This window comes from Arachis hypogaea, chromosome 11 (assembly GCF_003086295.3).
Source record: "Arachis hypogaea cultivar Tifrunner chromosome 11, arahy.Tifrunner.gnm2.J5K5, whole genome shotgun sequence".
NCBI lineage: Eukaryota > Viridiplantae > Streptophyta > Magnoliopsida > Fabales > Fabaceae > Arachis > Arachis hypogaea.
The window spans coordinates 58,426,124-58,442,556 of record NC_092046.1 but is presented as its reverse complement, the minus strand read 5'-3'; the positions used below and the strand labels follow the sequence as shown (position 1 = coordinate 58,442,556).

At 36.3% G+C, this 16,433-nt stretch overlaps 1 long non-coding RNA gene across 1 annotated transcript; it reads left to right on the top strand.

The window, feature by feature from the left end:
• Positions 1 to 368: 368 nt before the first annotated feature.
• Positions 369 to 2,743, top strand: LOC140176533 (uncharacterized). The gene is made up of 3 exons (XR_011868148.1): positions 369 to 883; positions 1,888 to 2,004; positions 2,665 to 2,743. It is a non-coding gene; the product is annotated as an uncharacterized lncRNA (long non-coding RNA).
• The last annotated feature ends 13,690 nt before the right edge of the window (positions 2,744 to 16,433 follow it).

Genomic DNA, 16,433 nt, shown 5'->3' with positions numbered 1-16,433 from the left:
TATATTCAAAAATTTATTTTACTAAAAATATTTAAGTCAAATTAATGATAGTTTGAGTTTAAAATTATTTTAAAAATTAAATAATAAGTCATTTATGATTTTTTATATTTATTCAAAATAAATTTTTAGAGATTTATATATTAAACAGAGTATTTTCTTATTTATAATTTAAAATTTTAGAAATCGAAAAGAATATAAAAATTTTATAGTTAAATAATATTTTTATATAATTATTATTAAATTAAAATTAATTTTTAATTATTATACTACCTTTATTTTTAATGAAAATACTAAATTACCCAATCCCTAAGCCTACCTTTTTCTAACACTCATACCACACACCACACACCACACACCAAACACACAAGCGTATACACAGACACAGCCATAGAGAGAGAGAGAGAGATCCGAGGAAGTGAGGGAATCGCGGGGAAGAAGAAGGGAAGGAAAGGGGGGAGACTGCGCCGCCGCCGGCGATCGTCGCGCCACCTCCGTCGCGCTTTACTGCTAGTCACTGCTGCTGAATCGCCATCAGAAACGGAACTGCGATGAGAGGGCTGTCAAGACATGAAAAGAGAGAGTCAGTGAGAAGAGGGAGGCTGCCCACATCTTGTCGCCGTCGATGGAGGGAGGCCATTCGCATCCAGCTTGCCGCGGATGTTGCATCACCGTCATCGCGCGCCGCCGTCGAGTCTGAAGCTTCCCCCATCGCACGAAGCAGAGAGAGTGAAAGATGCGATTGAGGGATGAAAGCTGTCGTTGCCACTGGAGCTAGCCGTTGCGGAGCGTTCTGTCATCGTGAAACTTGAAAGGGGATGTCACTGCCGTTGTTTCTAGTAGCACTGTTCCCGATCTGGTTCCAATTCCTTCGTTTATGAGACCTGTAACATTTTCTTCCTTGCTTTGTTACCATTTTTTTCCTCTGTCATATTTCTGTCCTAATTATATTAGCTTATTTATTCTAGTGTTGCCAATTCATCTCCTGAACAATTATGGTTGGTTCTGAGATCATTGTTACTACTGCTCTAAGAGAAAAGTTGTTGCTACTACGAATTAAAAACAAACGAAGGGTTTGTTGCGTTTAATTACTGAGTTTCGGCTAACTGAGGTAGGGAATTTTATTTTGAAATTATCTGTTTTAATTTATGAATGCCATGGAAGTCTAGTGGGTATTTGCAAATGATTTATGATTGTTTGGAATGACTAAATGATGAGTTTGAGTTGTATTTGTGACTGAATTTGATGAATATGTGTTTGATTTCTTAAAAGTTTAGGAATGCTGAAAATTCTGATTATTAGCCGGTTATAATTGTCAAGTTTCTCATTGTTTTCAACTTTTGGGGACAAAATTTCTTTTGTGATTCGAAGGCCTATGAATTCTACTGAACTTTTTGGCTGCAAGCTCTAATTCATGCTATTCTGAAGAATGAGTTTATTACTGATGATGAGTAGTGAACATTATTGAAGATTATTGAACTGTTATTGTTATGAGTAATGATTTTCTTAGGTTTTTATATTATGAGTAATTTAGATTCTTTTGTTGTATAGTAATTATGGAACTGTTCTTGTTTTTTAGATGTTGTTTTTTTTTATTTAATTATGGAACTGTTCTTGTTGTGTTTATTTAGTTTTGTGTTTAAAAGCCAACTTGTAATGTCATTTACTAGTGTAATATACTATGAATAACCTTCACAATTATAATTATTGTAGTTAATTTTCGTAGAAAATGATCTTGCCCTCAGTTTGAAGACATGAACTGGAGCGCATAAAGTTCTGCTATGTTGTACTGTTGTATGCATATTTTTTCACGTAGTATGTATATAGGTGGAGAATTCTTCTATGATGTAATTTATTTTCTCATGTTGCTTTTTCTATTCTCGCTTGCAGGCTCAAATGCGGAATTTTAAGTGGCTTTGTTGAGACGAGACAACAACTTTTGACTCTGAAACCAAATCATCACATGAACTTAATTGGTTTTTCCGTTGCCTATCATTTGAACTCTAAGTAAGATTTGGATTTATATCGAGTTAAATGCTTTTCCAATTGATGCTCTCTGAACTGCCTATGTAAAGTACTAGTAGCATGTTGATCTTAGAGCATACGCTTTAGTTCATTAATGTCTCTTCTTTATTACTGTTGGTTTTGACTTCATATGTGTATGTATAACTGGCAGTTCACCTAATTGTATTTTCTTCTATGCTTGTTGGGATACTTTGCTAGAGATTCCTTGTTTTAGCTTATATAAAACTGCAAGGACCTAAGCTTGATCTGATATGACCTAGTGCATCTGTCCGCGTAGGAAGTGAGCTATTTCTCTTTTGGTTCAAAGGAAGTAATTTAAATTTGGTTTCTTTTGGTTGTTTTGCATGTTCTTGTTCTTATGTTTTGACATGAATCTCACTTTCCTTGTATGGAACTTTGTGAGTGAAAAAGCAAGAAAAATAGGTCAAGTATATTTGTGATTGAACGATGATTAATTAGCCCAAGTTTTATGTATTGAAATGTCAATTCTTGATAATTTGTATCCTTGGTTAGTTGGTTTTAAACTTTGAGAATGGGTTCTCAAAGAATTAGTTAATTTTAACTTTTATCATAATCTTCACTTGGATGAAGATAGTGTTATGTGTTATTTCTAATTTTGGTTTTCATTGTTTATGTTTGCAGGGGTACAAAATTGATGGCAACATGTTAGGCTTTATATTGACTGAAACATGCTAAAAGAGTCAAGGATTATAAATTCTACATGATATAAATTTTATGTTAGGAAAAAAGTTGTATTTAGGTGAATTTATAGAACTTATTTTATTGTAAAAGAATCTTAATTATATGTAAGATATTTTAATTATCTATATGATTATATTTTATATAAATGTTGAGTTAGCGTGTTTAGAAAATTAATTGATATATCAATTATTTAAATAAATATTGCAAAATGAATCTATTTTTGTAACTAAGAATAAAAAATGTTACAAAAGTAAGTAGTATTTTGTAACAAAATATTATAACACAAATCTAAATTGTTACAAAAAAAGAGTTTATTTGTTAAATTTGTTATCACTTTTGTAACAAATTTTAGTTTTTGTATCAAAAATATTTGTTACAAAATATTACTTTGTATTGTAACAGTTTCATTTTTTGTTACAAAAGCTTGTTGTAACGGGACATACTGCAATGGACCTTTTTTTGTTACAAATTCTTTTTGTTTCAAAATTTCGATTTTTTTTAACAATTCTTTTTGTTACAAATATTATTTTTTCTTGTAGCTAGAAGAGAGTTTCACCTAAAAAGAAAGCTAGTCATGGCCCAAAAGTTCAAGATAGGGCTAGCACAAATGTGGAAGTTAGAACTAGCCGAAATATGGAAAATGGCACTGGCCCAAAGGTGGAGGTTGGGGCTGGTTCAGGTGAAAAGGATAGTATGGACACAGCTAAGAAAAAGTCTGTCCAAAAAAGGCCTTCTAAGAAGTATAAGGGCACCAGAAGAAAACATATTCTAATAGATAATTTGGACAATAACTTGTTAACACTGTGTCTATTTTGGTTATTAAATTACTTGCTACGACAACTATGTTGATTAGGGACCTTGTGTTGCCCTTGCTTTTGTTATCATATAATTAGATGCTAAGACATGCAACCAGTGATATAATTGGTTGAATACTCTTTTGGGTAACTATATTAGTAAGGGCTGTTATGATGATTCCCTTATTCTATTATTATGGTATCATGTGTTAAGTTTCAACTTTCAACAGATGACTTCTTATTTTGTTCCCCAAATTCATAATGCCTTATTTTATTACAAAATCATGTATACTACTGCATTCTTTAAAATTGAATCAATGAACATATAAAAACAAAAACAGCTTAATTATATTTATATTCATGCATCAAAAGTGATCAATAGCAACAAATGCCATAGTCTAAACAACTTAACAACTATGATCACCATGTTTCACAATACTCTAGAAGTAACATTTGATCTCTCTAAACTACACCACTAAACAGGTTTCCAACTACAATTCTAGCAACAAATGCCAACATAACACACCCAATACTAGTGAACCTAATTTGACTAAAATTCAATCTAGCTTTCTTCAAATGAATTTCTAAGCCAACCAATCTTTTCTCTAGCTCCCTAACTTTATTATCATCTGCAGAAGAATGACCTTCTTTATGATTCTAATTCAGCTTCAAACCTCCGAACAAAAGAGTCTTCACAGCATCTTCATTGAATGATGCAACGTAATCATCAAGCCAACAAAAGTATTTGCAATGAGGTGTTGGAGTCTACAAAATAATATTCTTTATTATAAATCTAAGGGAAAACAAAGTGAACATAATTTTAATTCTTGATAAAACTACCTTGAAATATGAGCATCAATGAAAAACAAAGTGATGTCGACAATTGCATAAATTCCACAATTACACTCTAGGGCAACCCACTTCTTCTTCTTCCTCCTTGATCCCACACTCCGAGTAACTTTCAAACTCCAACCTGATTCGTTTTCAACTTCCCACTTTGCCGATTTGATGTCGACCCACATTCTTCACTATCAACCATGCCGTCCTAGGGTTTACAGTTGAACACAGTGATACATATTCAGAGTATATAGTGAAACAGCACAGCATTTGAACCTCAGCTCCCATCCCACTTAAAACTACAACGTTTTTGTTTGGGAGGCAGGGACAGATCGACTCTTGTCCATTTTTCACTTGACAGGTTGGCACTTAATGGACACCTGATAGGCAACTCACCACCGTTAAGTGACATGTATACTTATTCTATTTGTTTTTAACGCTAGAAGGCACAGAAGGGCCGCCATGTCTTACAGAATACAAAGACAGGGGCGGGGACGTACCTTTTTTTTGGACAGGGATCACTTTGTCCTTCTGAAAAACGGATAGAGATCGAGTTGGGTGTTTACTCTAATAAAGTATTGCATGCATTAAATCAAGCATGTGTTAGTTAAAGAAGTATGAAGCATGCAATTAATGTATAAAGCTTTTTAAATGATGCATGAAACAAATGACTGAAGCACGCCAACCGAAGCATGCAATGAAGCCAATTAATAATCAATGGAAAGAATCAATGAAGCAAGCATTAGCGTCTCCAAGGTGGATCGAAGGCGTCTCCAATGCCCTTCATGTCACGCCTCAAATGCCACTTTTGCTCTTCATTGAAGCGTCTCCAACGCCCAGTGCTGCCCGCATCTCCAACGCCCAATTCTTGGCGTCTCCAACGCCAATTGAGTGTCACCTTTCAGGAGCTCCATTTTCTTTCCCCAAGGCTGGCGTCTCCAATGCCCACTCTAAGTGGCGTCTCTCAAACAATGCCTGCGATGCATTCTGAATGAAGGAAACTCATGCAATTGTGCATATGCATGCCTCATGCGTACGTACAACTGCGCAAAAATGGAATTCAAACATACACACGAGGCATGCGTACGCATGACATGAACTTTTCATCCTCAATTTGTAAAGTGTTGTTAATGCCCAGAATAAGAAGCATTACTTCAAGTACGCCCAAGCCACCTTTGAAACTTCAATTTAGTCCATTTATCTCCCTCAAGGTCCACTCTCAATTCATGCAAGCAAGCCCACATAATTACCAACAAATCCAAGCTACAAGAATCATCTAGAAGTTCTTTCTCACAATGGTTATGAATTTGGGTTTGATATTGATAAGTGACATATAATCAACCCATAACTTGATACATAAAATTTTGTGGCTCTGATGCGCAAAATTAGAACTTGCACAACTTAACCGGGAAGTGCACCGGGTCATTCAAGTAATACCTCAGGTGAGTGAGGATCGATCTCACGAGGATTGTCGAACTGAGCAAGCAATAGTTATCCTGTTGGACTTAGTCAGGCAAATAGTAAAAGGAGTTGTTATTGAAAATGCATAAAACAAGATAATAAAGAAAGCAACGAGAAATTGGTGTAATATCAATATAAGAAAATAGTTAAGGTCTCGGAGGTGTTTATCTTTCCGGATTAAAACATCTTACTAACTATTTTAATAATGAATGATTCATTCTAAGGCATGCTGTAAGTGATTAAACCCTAATTTCTTAGTGATTTAATCTCCTCTGATCCTCATCAAACGCAACTCCCGTGGTCATTTAATTCAAATTGGAGGGTGAAGTTCAGAAAACTAGTTTATACTACAAAGACCCTAATCACCCCATATCTCGGCTGAACAGATGTTGCTTGTCCCCAACAGGTTGTGGATTAGCCGTCTAGGAGGTGTGTTCTCAAGCTGTGGTTCAACCGACCTCTCGCGAGAATCACAAGAACCCATGTAGAAAAAGGGTCATACTCCCATTCCACCTGGTTTCATTAGATTAAGAACGAAAACACACCTTAGAATTGAATCAAGCATATATTAAAATAGAAAAGCAATAATCTTAATTCATAGAAATAAACAGAGCTCCTAACCTTAACCAGGAGGTTTAGTTGCTCATAACTTACAAAGAAAACAGGGTTCTGAAAGATACGGAAGGAAGAAGATCCTAAACCTAAGTGATCTTTTCCTTTAAATACTAACCTAATAATAAATGCTAACCCTAAAAGATATTATTTAAAAATAAATATTACAAAGATAAAATAAGATAAAACTAATAAGTGCTAAATCCACTTGGACGCCCAATAGTGTATAACTCGGACTGCTTGCTGGTGTTCAGCGCCAGGATTGGGCATTAAATGCCCAAAAGAGGGAGCTCGCTTCTAGTCTTTGTCCCCTGCTGGCGTTGAACGCCAGGTTAGTGTTCAACGCCCAGGGAAGATGCTACCAACATTTTCCTTTCTTGCTCCAGGCTTCTCCAAACTGCTCCGAATTTCACCTAAAACCATAAAAACACAAGAAAAACTCAGTAGCATCCAAAGGTGAATTTTTCATTAAAATCAACTAAAAGTAAATAAAATCTAATTAAAAATAATATAAAATGACTAGAAAAATAGTATAAAATGCTCACTCATCACAACAACAAACTTAAACTGTTGCTTGTCCCCAAGCAACCAAAATAATTTAGGACCAAAGAAGAGCAAAAACACAAGATTAGAGTTATCATTCAAGCTCAGGTCTAATTACTGAATGGGGCTAATAATACTCTATTTCTAAATAGCTTTGGCATCTCACTATCCTTTGAAGTTCAGAAATATTGGTATCCTTTAGAACTAGAACTTGGATGATATTATGGATTCTCTTCTTTAGGTTCTAATTGATTCTTGAACACAGCTTTTATTTTCTTTGGTGCTTTCCACCTTTAAGCCTAGCCGTGACTCTAAGTGTTTTATTTTCAAGCTTAACTTGATACACAAACACCACAAGCACTTAACTAGGGAACCTTTTGGGTTCGAATTTTTCTTTTCTTATTTCCCAAACAGTTGTACTCAGAGCCTTAGGCATACTCTTATAACAACATTGGGTCACGACTTTAAGTACTCAGTCTCAAGGGTTACTTGACACTTTCACACCACAAGCATATGGTTAGGGAAAACCGCTCTTTTGAGCTTTAGATCAATTTTGACCCTCCTAAACATTGATGCTTAAAGCCTTGGACCTTTTTTTTTATTTTTCTTTTCTTTCAATTCTTTTTGCTATTTCTTTTGCTTCAAGAATAATTTTTTTTTTCTTTTTTTTTCCAAAGAATCAATAATATTTCTGTAGGTTCCTGATCTTCAAGAACCAATATACTCAACTCTAGTATCAAATATGCACAATTAATTCATACATTCAGAAAATAGAGATAAGGCCACCATGTCAAAGTAATCAGAATAACTCAAGATCTTATGCATCTTACTACTTATTTTTCAATAGATTTTTCTTTTTAAGCTTGATGAGCAAATACATAAGACATCTTTGAAAAGTTTTCAAAAATAAACTACTAAACTAGAAAGCAAAAAATCCTAAGAGTGATCATACAACTAGAATAGAAAATAGGCAATACAATAAAACACTAGAAAATAAAGATGAAATAGAAATAGGGAGAGTGAAACTAGACCACCTCAGTGATGGCGGCTACTGCTCCCTCTGGGAAATCCTCCAGAGCATTTAAGCTCCTCAATGTCACACCCCTGCCTCCTCTGCTCCTCCATCATTCCCCTTTAATCTTCCATCATCTGATGGAGAATAGCAGACTGGTCTTGATGCTCCAGCCTCAGCTGATCAACTAATGATGTCAGCTCCCCTAAGGATGTGGCCAACTGATCCCAGTAGTCACAGAGAGGAAAGTACATCCCTTGAGACATCTTTGGAATATCCTGTAGAGGTTGTGGAACTGGATCTTGCTGCGGTCCTTGCACGAGCTCCCTAGCGTGCTCCATACCCTTCCTTGTGATTGGTCTCTCCTTCTTGATAAGGTATTTCCCTTTATGTGAGCTCCAGCTGTTGCACATAATAGGTGAATGAGATGAGGGAATGCCAGCCTCGCACAGGTGGAGGGCTTGTCAACTATTCTTTAAAACACTTGAGTGATCACCTCATGTACCTCCACCTCATTGCCGAGTATAACGCAATGAATCATCACTGCTCGCTCGACCGTAACCTCAAAGCTGTTACTCGTAGGGATGATTGAACGTTGGATGAACTCCAACCATCTTCTAACTACTGCCCAAAGGTCAAGCCTACCCAGTTGGTAAGGCTGACCTTGAGCATCCCTCCTCCATTGAACTCCAGGTACGCAGATGTTAGCAAGGATTTGATCCAGCCTTTGGTCAGTGTTGACCCTTCGAGTGTATGAGTTAGGGTAATCTCGTGGCCTTGGCAACTATAACGCCACCCTCACACTCTCAGGAAAAAATCCATGATGTGCCCTCTGACCATGGTGCACCAATTCTTTGGCTCTAGGTTCACGCTTATAACATGCTTCTTTGTGAGCCAGGCATTGGCATAGAACTCCTGCACCATCAATACTCCACCTTGGCCATAGGGTAGGCTAGAATTTCCCAACCCCATCTCAGAATATGGTATAGGATCTCCGAGTACTCATTATCCTTTAGCAGGGGACCTCAGAAATCACCTTCTTCTTCCTCACCACGTCATAAAAATGGTCTTGATGGGCCTTGGAGAAGAATCTTGTGAAATCCCATGGCTCAGAAGTGGGCGTTTTCTCCTTTCTTTTTCTTGAGGAATTTCCGGTCTTTGGTGCCATGGAGGTAGGATATAAGAAGCAAAAAGCGAAACGCCCAATACCAAACTTAAAATCTTTGCTCATCCCCGAGTAAATAGAAATATAGGAAAAGAAAAAGACAAGAAAACAGAAGAAGGAGATAGAAGAGATGGGGTATAGGCTTCGGCTTTTGGGATGGAGAAAGAGGAAAAATGAAGAAAGGTGAAGTGTATGTTGGAGAGTAAGAGGGAAAGAGTAGTGAAGATGTGGTGAAAGTGGATGAAGTGGGGGGTATTTATAGGACGAAAACACACCTTAGAATTGAATCAAACATATTGATACGAAAATTATTGTCGTTCTAGAATTTCTCTTAATGGAAAAGGAAATTCGTTGTAAGCATAGTTCCAAACCAACTAAGAATTCTCAATCAAATTTAAAAGTTTTGGTTGTCACAAAGTACAAATCCCATTGAAAATTAACCAAAGTATTTAAACCTCGGGTCGTCTCACAAGGAATTGCAATGAAGTGAATGATTAATGGCTATGAAGGAACATGGGAGGGGTTTGATTTATAGAAGAGGCGAGAAAATAATTGACAGGAAGAGTAAAGAAAACAATTAAAGAAAATTAATAAAAGAGAGACATTCATGGCAAGGATTGAGAATATAGGCTTTCTATCCTAGTCACTAATAACAATAATTAGTAAGAATTTATCCTATTTTGTCATCTCTAACAATGGAAGAAAGTACAATGTTGTCTTCACACGAGAGAAAGTCAAATAAGACTAGCTAATCTCACTCCAAAAGTCCTAATCAACTTACTAATTGAATTAGCAAAAGATTAGCGTTAATGGAAACAATATTAGCTAACAACTCTAGATCACCAACTTGAATTGGGTATTCATGACTCAAGATTACCCAATTTCTCTTTTCAAACCAAGAATTCTCAAAAACTCTACTCTAGAATCCTTCCAAGCATTTTGCCACACACTTGGAAGGCATAAAAGGAAAGCAAGATAAAATGACAACAAGAATAAAATCTAACAACTATCAATTGCAAGGAAAAAATAACAACAACTCAATTAACAATAAAGGAACATGAAACATAAATTGCATTAAAGGAAAATACAAATCCAACAATAGTGCAACAACATAAAAGATACATCAAAGGGAAAATTAACAAGAAAACTAAGAGATCATTGATGTAACAACAAGAAATTGAAATGGAAACAAGATGAAAACAGGAAACTAAACCTAGATCTAAGAGAATTTGACCTAATCATAACCTAATTCTAGAGAGAAGAGGGAGCTTCTCTCTCTAGAAACTAACTACATGCTTCCTAATCTACAACTAATTGCCCCCCTTTGCCTAAGATTGAATTCTGCATGAAATAGCCTTAAGAATGAGTTGGATTTGGGCCTGGGCAGCTCATAAATCGCCCCCAACGAATTCACTTTAATGAGGTCACGTGCCTAACGTCACGTGTGTGCGTCGACGACACGTGCGCGTCGCTGGCTAATTTCCTCCTCACGCGTACGCGTGGGTGACACATGCGCGTGGCTTGCAAATCTTCAACTCATGCGTACGCGTAAATGATGCGTGCGCGTGGCCCTCAATTCTCCAAATGCTTATTTCTTCATGAATTCTCCACTTTGCATGCTTTTCTCTTCACTTTTTCCATCCAATACTTGCCTTATGAATCTGAAATCACTCAACAAAAACATCAAGACATCGAATGGAATTAAGGTGAATTAAAATTACTAATTTAAGGGCCTAAAAAGTATGTTTTTACACTTATACACAAATTAAGGGAGAATTACAAAACCATGCTATTTCATTGGATAAATGTGAGAAAAGGTGATAAAATCCCTCAAATTAAGCACAAGATAAACCACAAAATTGGAGTTTATCAAATCTCCCCACACTTAAACCAAGCATGTCCTTATGCTAAAATCAAGAAAGAAACAAATGGTATCAACATTTATTCAATGCAAACTATCTATACCTATCTAAAGGCAATCAATCTAAATGAATGCATCTACTTAGTCAAAATAAATCAATTCCCAAGAAAGTATATATAAGTACAAGGGCTAAAGCAATAGCAATCGAAGCAAACCCACAATTATTTCCAAGAAAAGATGATCATGGGTGGAAGCATCTAATTGAGCGATCGAACCCTCACCAGATGTGTATTCGATCTAGTCACTCAAGTGTATGGGGTTAATTCACTCAATTCCCCCCTAATCATGCTTTCCAAGATTTTTTTTACATCTAACAATCAACAATTATTTCATGCGTGCATACAAATATCATGAGGACTTTCCCATAGGTTGTAATGGGGCTAGGGTCAAGGTAAGGATGCATATGGTCAAGTGGACTTGAAATTTGAATCTTTGATTAAACTAAGCTTCCCACTTAACCTATGACAACCTATACAATTTAAATGCTAACCTAACTACCCATTCTTAACTTTTTCACACACTCATGCATTCTCTTTTTGATCACCACACATATGCATTGCTTTTTATTGAACTTTACTTTGGGGCATTTTGTCCCCTTTTTATTGATTTTCTTTTTCTTTCTTTTTCTATTTCTATATTTTTTTATATATTTTTTATTTTTATTTTTCTCATTTTTTTTCAAACTAAAATATTCATAAAAGCATCAATGCGTATGGTTTAAACATAATTAAAACATGAATATGTACCCAATTCCCATGATTTTCAATAAAACCACAAAATACACTTTTATCTCTACCCAATAATCCCAACTCTCCAAAAATCAAATGATAAACACTCTCACTAGCCTAAGCTAATCAAAGATCCAAACAAGGGACATTTATTGTTTTTCACTTAGGCTTGTAATGTGCTGAAATTAAGAACAAATGGGTTTAGCGTAGGCTCAAAGTTGGCTAACAATGGAAGATAAAAGGTAAGGCCATTTGGGTAAGTGAGCTAATTGAAACAATGACCTCAATCATATAAGTACATTCATACACAAAATAATGGACACAAAGAATCAAACAAATCAAAGATTACAATCATAGAAAGAGAATAATGCATACAAGAATGAAAATAAGTGATCATATGATGTAACCATACAATTAGGCTCAAATCTCACATGCTTGTGTTCTTAGCTCAAAAATCATGATCCACAATGTATAGTTCAAGCAAGTTCTAAATTTTTTTTTTCAATCAATTGGGGTGCCCTATAGATAAATTTCTTGGAAAACTTCATTATTTTGGCTAAGCTTATTATATATAGATGCAAAACAAGAGAATGCAACTAAAAATCCTAAAAATACCTAAGAATGAAATGCAAAAGTGTTGGGATTAGAAATTTGTCACCCAAAAATGCCGACTGGTCGGACGACCTCCCCACACTTAAAAGTTTGCACCGTCCTCAGTGCACTCAAAGATGAGTGGTGCACGAAATTACGATCATCAACAATGGCGCCAAAGACTTGGTGCTCTCAAACGTGAATCACACTTTTTTGTCACAACTTCGCACAACTAACCAGCAAGTGTACTGGGTCGTCCAAGTAATAAACCTTACGTGAGTAAGGGTCGATCCCACGGAGATTGTCGGCTTGAAGCAAGCTATGGTCACCTTGTAAATCTCAGTCAGGCGGATTCAAATGGTTATGGTGAATTGATAAAGAAAATATAAATAAAATATAAACTAGGATAGAGATACTTATGTAATTCATTGGTGAGAATCTCAGATAAGCGTATAGAGATGCTTTCGTTCCACCTGAACCTCTACTTTCCTGCTGTCTTCATCCAATCATTCCTACTCCCTTCCATGGGAAGCTTATGCAGGGCATCACCATTGTCAATGGCTACATCCCGTCCTCTTAGTGAAAATGGTCCAAAATGCGCTGTCACCGCACGGCTATTCATCTGTCGGTTCTCGATCATACTGGAATAGGATTTAGTCATCCTTTTGCGTCTGTCACTACACCCAGCACTCGTGAGTTTGAAGCTCGTCACAGCCATCCCTTCCCAGATCCTACTCGGAATACCACAGACAAGGTTTAGACTTTCCGGATCTCAAGAATGGCCGCCAATAATTCTAGCCTATACCACGAAGACTTTGATCTCATGGAATGGAAGGCTCGGTTGTCAGGCGAGGCAACCATGTGTCATGAACCAGAAGGCTAAGAGATATGCACTTAAGCGATTGCAAGTAGAACGGAGGTGGTTGTCAGGAACGCGTTCATGGGTGGGAATGATGATGAGTATCACGGATCATCACCTTCCTCAGGTTGAAGAACAAGTGTATATCTTAGATAAGAAATAGGCTTGAGTTGAATAGAAAAACAATAGTACTTTGCATTAATTCATGAGGAACAGCAGAGCTCCACACCTTAATCTATGGTGTGTAGAAACTCTACCGTTGAAAATACATAAGTGATAATGGTCCAGGCATGGCCGAATGGCCAACCCCCATAAAGGTCTAAGATAGCATAAAATTGATCAAAGATGTTCCAAAAGATGTAAATACAATAGTAAAAAGTCCTATTTATGCTAAACTAGTTACTAGGGTTACAGAGATAAGTAAATGATGCAGAAATCCACTTTCGGGGCCCACTTGGTGTGTGCTTGGGCTGAGCATTGAAGCTTTCATGTGGAGAGGTCTTTCTTGGAGTTAAATGCTAGTTTATAACGTGTTTCTGGCGTTTAACTCCACTTTGCAACCTATTTCTGGTGTTTGACTCCAGAATAAGGTAGGGAGCTGGCGTTGAACGCCAGTTTGTGTCATTTAAACTCGGGCAAAGTATGAATTATTATATACTGATGGAAAGCCATGGATGTCTAATTTCCAACGCAATTGAGAGCACATTATTTGGAGTTCTGTAGCTCCAGAAAACCCAGTTTGAGTGCAGGGAGGTCAGAATCCAACAGCATCTGCAGTCCTTCTTCAACCTCTGAATCTGATTTTTGCTCAAGTCCCTCAATTTCAGCCAGAAAATACCTGAAATCACAGAAAAACACACAAACACATAGTAAAGTCTAGAAATGTGATTTTTAATTAAAAACTGATAAAAATATATTAAAAACTAATCAAATCATACTAAAAACTATGTAAAAACACTGCCAAAAAGCGTATAAATTATCCGCTCATCACAACACCAAACTTAAATTGTTGCTTGTCCCCAAGAAACTGAAAATCAAATAGGATAAAAAGAAGAGAATATACTAATAATCCCAAAATATCAATGAAACTTAGCTCCAATCAGATGAGCGGGACTAGTAGCTTTTTGCCTCTTGAATAGTTTTGGCATCTCACTTTATCCATTAAAGTTCAGAATGATTGGCATCTATAGGAACATAGAATTTAGATAGTGTTATTGATTCTCCTAGTTTAGTATGTTGATTCTTGAACACAGCTACTTTATGAGTCTTGGCCGTGGCCCTAAGTACTTTGTTTTCCAGTATTACCACCGGATACATAAATGCCACAGACACATAACTGGGTGAACCTTTTCAGATTGTGACTCAGCTTTGCTAAAGTCCCCAATTAGAGGTGTCCAGGGTTCTTAAGCACACTCTTCTTTTGCTTTGGACCTCGATTTTAACCGCTCAGTCTCAAGTTTTCACTTGACACATTCACGCCACAAGCACATGGTTAGGGACAGCTTGGTTTAGCCGCTTAGGCCAGGATTTTATTCCTTTAGGTCCTCCTATCCACTGATGCTCAAAGCCTTGGATCCTTTTTATTACCCTTGCCTTTTGGTTTTAAGGGCTATTGGCTTTTTGCTCTTGCCTTTTGGTTTAAAGAGATTTTGGCTTTTTCTGCTTGCTTTTTCTTTTTCTTTCTGTTTTTTCTGCCAATTTTTTTTTTCACAAGCTCTTCTCTATTCACTGCTTTTTCTTGCTTCAAGAATCAATTTTTATGATTTTTCAGATTATTAATAACATTTCTCCTTTTCATCATTCTTTCAAGAGCCAACATATTTAACATTCATAAACCACAATATCAAAAGACACATGTACTGTTCAAGCATTCATTCAGAAAACAAAAAGTATTGTCACCACATCAAAATATTTAAACTAATTTCAAGGATAAATTCGAAACCATGTACTTCTTGTTCTTTTGTTTTTAGAACAGTTTTTATTTAAGAGAGGTGAGGGATTCATAGGATATTCATAGCTTTAAGACATAGACACTTAAATACTAATGATCATGTAATAAGACATAAACATAAATAAAACATAAAGCATAGTAAACGAAAAACAGGAAAATAAGAACAAGGAGATTAAGGAACGGGTCCACCTTAGTAAGGGTGGCGTCTTCCTCTTCTTGAAGAACCAATGGTGCTCTTGAGCTCCTCTATGTCTCTTCCTTGTCTTTGTTGCTCCTCCCTCGTAGCTCTTTGATGCTCCTATCCTTAGTTGCTCCTAATAGTTGTGTGGAGGAAAATGTATCTCTTGAGGCATCTCAGAGATTTCTTGGTGAGGGAATTCCTCATGCTCTTGTTGTGCAGTCAAATGCTCTACTACTGAGCTATGGACCCTTGAGATGAATCTCTCCATCTCCCATGACTCAGAGGTGAAAGCAATTGCCTTTCCTTTCCTCTTTCTTGAGGTTTCTCTGGCCTTAGGTGCCTGATGAGAGAACTTTTGCATGGTCTAGAAATTTGTGGATAAATCCTCGTTGCAAGTATAGTTTCTAAACCTTCAAAAGTCCTTTCATACAAACGTTTTGGGTGTCACAAGTAACAAACCCCTTAAAAATTGTTAACCGAGTATTCAAACCTCGGGTCGTCCTCAAGGAACTGCAAGGAAGTATGTTCTTACTATTGGCTATAAAGGTTGTAATCGGGGTTTAGAAGGTGAGAAGCAAGTGATTTGGATGACAAGCAAAGTAAATGGCAATTAAAATAAATAAATACTGTAAAGCAACTTTTGGCAAGGTAAGAGAAATTGGAAGTCCAACTTAATTATCTCTCTCAACAACAATGAAAGTTGAATCTAAATTCCACTTAGTTAACCTTCACTAAAGTAAAGGAAAGTCAAGGGACTAATTAGTTTGACCTTCGAATCCTATTTATTTCCTAAGAAAAAGTTGGGATTATTGAAGTTCAGTTCAATTAGCAAGATAACGATTATCAATTATGCTGAGTTTAATAATGTTGAGTTACTGATTTCTTAACCAAGATCAAAAGGGAGAAAGTAAAATTGTTGGAATAAAATATCCTTAGATGGAAAGCAATGGTAACATAAATTAAGGAGAAAGCAATCAATAACTGAAATACCTCAAATAATCATTAATTCAAATCATAACATGGAAAGGGTTCATAAGTCAAGTTGGCAACATTT